Source organism: Triticum aestivum, chromosome 6B (assembly GCF_018294505.1).
Source record: "Triticum aestivum cultivar Chinese Spring chromosome 6B, IWGSC CS RefSeq v2.1, whole genome shotgun sequence".
NCBI lineage: Eukaryota > Viridiplantae > Streptophyta > Magnoliopsida > Poales > Poaceae > Triticum > Triticum aestivum.
In genome coordinates, this window is record NC_057810.1 from 167,681,351 (window position 1) to 167,686,750 (window position 5,400).

A 5,400-nucleotide genomic window follows, 5' to 3' on the forward strand; every position below is an offset into this window, starting at 1 on the left:
GGTTACTTGAACCGGTTATACACTAGTCGTGACTATGAAGCTGTCATGGTAAAGATGATGAGAGATAAATTTGAGGTAACTTCCTTATGCTTCTTCTTTCTTTAATTACTGCCACTGTATTAATCCTCCTAGCCCCTAAGGGCCGGTTTGTAATCTTCTTCAAACCGGGACTTGAATATAGTACTCAATACTTTGAACTCCATCAATGTAGCCCCCAAGGGCCGGTTCAACTTAGTATAGTTAAACCGGGACTCCAATAAAGATTCTAACATCAGAACATAATTGAGCAAATAGCCATTAGCCCCCAAGTGCCAAGTTGAATACCTGTATTGAGCTTGGGACTTTGCGATTTAGTAACAGATGAAAATTGAATGTGCATTAGCCCCCAAGTATCAAGCATATAACTTGTTATGTGGTTGGTACTTCAAATTCTTGTACCGTTTGTTGAAAGCCAAGCACTATCTTTATGCAGGCTGAAGTGCAGATCAAAGAAGACCGGATTACTGATCTGCAGGAAATTTTGAAAACCCAGCAAGCTGAAACCGACAAGGCAAGGGAGGAATTAACCAGCGCTTTGAGTATCACAGAATAGCTGAAGGAGGGCTTCGAGAAGGAGCGGACTGATTGGGCCACTGAGAAGGCCGATTTAATAAAAAGAGCTGAAAATGCTGAAGCTGCTCTTAAACCGGTGGTAGATGAGCTGACCGCCGTAAAGCGGCAAGTATATTCCATGGCCGCTGCTATCTTCGGTAAGTCCCTTTTGATTTCGTGAACAACTTTGGCCTGCTTATAATAAATCCGGTTTGTGATCTTTCTTGTATTGTTACAGGTACACGCATTGGTCACTTAGGGTCAGATGTTCGAAAGAAATTGAAGGCTGCCTACACTTTAATTGAACAGCTGTATACCGGAGCGCAACGGATCATCACCACTGCATCGCATAATAATCCGGCACCTTCCTTAATCCAAGACACTCTTAATAGGTTGTCAATGCCTCCTGCTCGGATTGAAGAACTAAAGAAATCTGCTGCTCGAACCGGAGCCATTAATGCCTTGATCCGGGCAAAAGCTTGGGTGCCGGATTTCGATCCTATTGAAGCAGCTCAAGGCTATCCCAGCTTGAAGGAAGATGGCTCAGAGTTCAATGAAGATGACTTGAGGGCGATAAACTGTGCAGTACGCCCTCTGGCTTGTCAATTGGCTGAAGAAGCAGACTTGTCGCATTATCAAGCTCAGTACAATGATCAGAACAAACGAGTGCCTGCACCAACTCCTGAAGCAGAAAATCTGATTCCTCCAATCCGTAAGCATACTTACGCTCCTGATATTGAACCGTCTTCTCTTATCCATGAAGAGGCTGTCTTTCAAGCTTTAATGGGAATCGACTGGTCCACTGTTGATTTCCAGCCAATGGATAGAGATGAGGAAGCTGAAGCAGCGCGGGACGACCCACAACCATCAGACCGGTTTGATGAGCAAGCTTGAACCGGAAGCCGGTTTACATAACTGCTTTATTATAATCCGCCGGAACAAGAATGATCTTATTTGGGCACCGCATTGCCTTGTAATAGGATAGTCAATACTTCTGTCTCGAAATATGCCTTCGTGCATAAGTACTGATGCTTTTGCTTGAAATCCTTAATTATATTTCCTGCAATCAGAAAAATCTTGAACTGCGGTGGCGGTTATACTGCCAACCGGTTTATGACCTTGATATATATATATATCAATGTATTTAAAACATATAATCAAATATGTGATACAAAATACCTGCCATCGCTGGGCATGAAGTTGGCTTAGCCAGGCTTGAAACGGAGTATTTATAAACTGTTACCATCAAAGGGGAGAAAACAACTCCCTTGTAAATCGTGCTGGGTCATTATGAGCCCCCCTGCTACTTCATGATGTTAACAGGAAAGTTAAACCGGGCATATTTCTCCAGAATACAAATGAACCGATTTCCGTCAGCTGAACCGGTAAAAAAGTGTTGTTGGTTCAAAAGAAACACAACAAAAAATTGAAGAATAGTCATAAAAGAAATATGGCAGCAAAGGCAATGATAAAAACCATTTGCACAAACATGCTTTACTGAGCTGATCAGATGGTGTTACCATGGTCGGACAGGACCAAGCCCCCAATAGGAGTGACAATGGTTCGGGTTCGACCAAGCCCCCAAGTGATTTTGTGGCCTTAGGCCGATCAAGAGGCGTGACTGGTTCAGACTTGACCATGTCCCCAAGTGATCTGGTGGCTTTCGCCTATCAAAAGGTGTCACGTTGGTTCGGACACGACCAAGGCCCCAAGTGATATCACAAAAATGTTTTGAAAAAACAAATTTCAAGGGGTAAACTGGAGGCCGTTTTAAAACAGAACCACTCCATGTAACCACGCATGATATGAAAGGACAGAGACCCCGCTTTAGCTGAGGCTCCGGTTTTATTATTTCAATGATAATATATACACTGCCATAATATGTACATAGATAGAGCCGATGGCTCAAGTGTAGTAAGGCCGAAGATGAGCTATATTCCACGGCCTGTTGGTCTTCTCCTCTGATGTGCGTGAGTCTTTATGCTCTCGAATATCAATCAGATAGTACGACCCGTTGTGCAGATTCTTGCTGACCATGAAAGGTCCCTCCCAAGGTGGGGATAACTTGTGCATATCCGTCTGATCTTGGATGAACCGAAGCACCAAATCGCCTTCTTGAAAAGTTCTGGTTCTGACCCGGCGACTGTGATAGCGACGAAGATCTTGTTGATAAATCGCCGAGCGGGCAGCCGCTATGTCACGCTCCTCATCTAATAGATCCAAAGCAACTTGCCGTGCTGTCTCATTGTCCGCTTCAACATAAGCCGCCACACGAGGCGAATCGTGCCGGATATCACTAGGGAGAACCGCCTCTGCTCCGTAGACCATAAAAAACGGTGTGTATCCTGTGGATCGGTTGGGCGTAGTGTTGATACTCCACAGTACAGATGGTAGTTCTTCAACCCAACATCCTGGTGTTCTTTGCAGTGGAACCATAAGCCGGGGTTTGATGCCTCGCAAGATCTCTTGATTAGCTCGTTCTGCCTGCCCATTGGACTGGGGGTGAGCCATTGATGATACGTCCAGTCTGATGTGCTCACGTTCACAGAATTCCTTCATAGCACCCTTGGATAAATTGGTACCATTATCAGTAATGATATTGTGTGGAAAGCCAAACCGGAAAATCACTTTTTTTAATGAACTGAACCGCTATAGCTGCATCACACTTGCTGACAGGCTCCGCTTCAACCCACTTGGTAAACTTGTCAACTGCCACCAAAAGGTGGGTTTTCTTATCCTTGGACCTTTTAAAAGGTCCGACCATATCCAGCCCCCAAGTCGCAAACGGCCAAGTAATTGGAATCATCCTCAATTCTTGAGCCGGCACATGAGCACGCCTTGAAAATTTTTGACAGCCATCACACCGTTTAACCAATTCCTCTGCATCAGCATGAGCCGTCAACCAGTAAAACCCGTGATGAAACGCCTTAGCCACCAGAGACTTTGAACCGGCGTGGTGACCACAATCCCCTTCATGGATTTCGCGTAAAATTTCACAACCTTCCTCAGGAGAGACGCAGCGTTGAAACGCCGCTAATACACTGCAATGATGCAATTCGCCATTGATAATTGTCATAGATTTGGATCGCCGGATTATCTGCCTGGCTAGAGTCTCATCCTCTGGCAACTCTCCCCGGTTCATGTACGCAAGATAGGGAACTGTCCAATCCGGTATAACATGCAGGGCTGCCACCAATTGAGCCTCCGGATCAGGAATAGCCAAATCCGCTTCACCTAGGAGCTTGACTGACGGATTGTGCAACACATCAAGAAAAACATTAGGCGGGACCGATTTATGCTGAGAGCCCAACCGGCTTAAAGCGTCCGCCGCTTCATTTTTTCGACGATCCACGTGATCCACCTGATAACCCTTGAAGTGACCTGCAACAATATCCACCTCACGACGATATGCAGCCATGAGTGGGTCTTTAGAATCCCAAGTGCCAGACACCTATTGAGCTACGAGGTCCGAGTCACCGAAGCACTTAACCCGACTTATATTCATCTCCTTAGCCATTCGGAGACCATGGAGCAAGGCTTCATACTCAGCTGCATTATTAGTACAAGGGAACATTAAGCAAAGAACATAACAAAACTTATCACCTCGTGGGGAAGTTAACACGACTCCAGCCCCCGAGCCTTCCAATTGCCTGGATCCATCAAAATGGATAGTCCAATATGTGTGATCCGGTTTCTCCTCTGGTGCTTGCAACTCGGTCCAATCATTGATGAAATCAACAAGTGCTTGAGACTTTACCGCCGTCCGGGGTACGTACTTCAATCCGTGTGGCCCAAGTTCTATAGCCCACTTGGCAATCCGGCCGGTCGCCTCCCGGTTCTGTATGATATCGCCCAAGGGAGCTGAACTGACCACTGTGATAGGGTGCCCTTGGAAATATTGCTTCAGCTTCCGGCTTGCCATGAAAACTCCATATACCAGCTTCTTCCAATGCGGATACCTTTGCTTGGATTCAATAAGCACCTCGCTGATATAGTAAACCGGCCGCTAAACCGGATATTCCTTGCCCGCCTCCTTGCGTTCTACCACAATAGCCACGCTAACTGCATGAGCATTGTCCGCTACATATAACAATAACGGCTCCTTGTCGACCGGAGCTGCAAGAACGGGCGGATTGGCTAATTACCGCTTCAAGTCCTCCAACGCTTCATCAGCAGCTGGACTCCAGACGAATTGATCTATCTTTCTCAACATCTGGTACAAAGGGATGGCCTTCTCTCCGAGGCGGCTGATAAACCGGCTTAGTGCGGCGACCCGACCCGCCAAACGCTGAACATCGTTGATACACTTCGGTTTAGCCAGGGAGGTGATAGCCGTAATCTTCTCCGGATTAGCCTCAATTCCTCTGTTGGACACAAGAAAGCCCAGCAACTTGCCTGCCGGAACACCGAAGACACATTTGGCAGGGTTAAGCATCATCTTGTAAACCCGCAAGTTGTCAAAGGTTTCCTTTAAATCATCAACCAACGTCTCCTTCTGCTTTGACTTGACTACAATATCATCCACATAGGCGTGCACATTGCAGCAGATCTGTTTATGCAGGCAATTCTGTACACACCGTTGATAAGTGGCTTGGGCGCTCTTGAGCCCAAAAGGCATAGATACATAGTAGAAGGCTCCAAAGGGAGTAATAAACGCCGTCTTCTCCTGGTCCTTAACCGCCATTTTGATCTGATGATACCCAAAATACGCATCCAAAAAACTCAAACGCTCACAACCCGCCGTGGCATCAATAATCTGGTCAATGCGGGGGAGGGCAAAAGGATCCGCTAGACAAGCCTTGTTGAGAT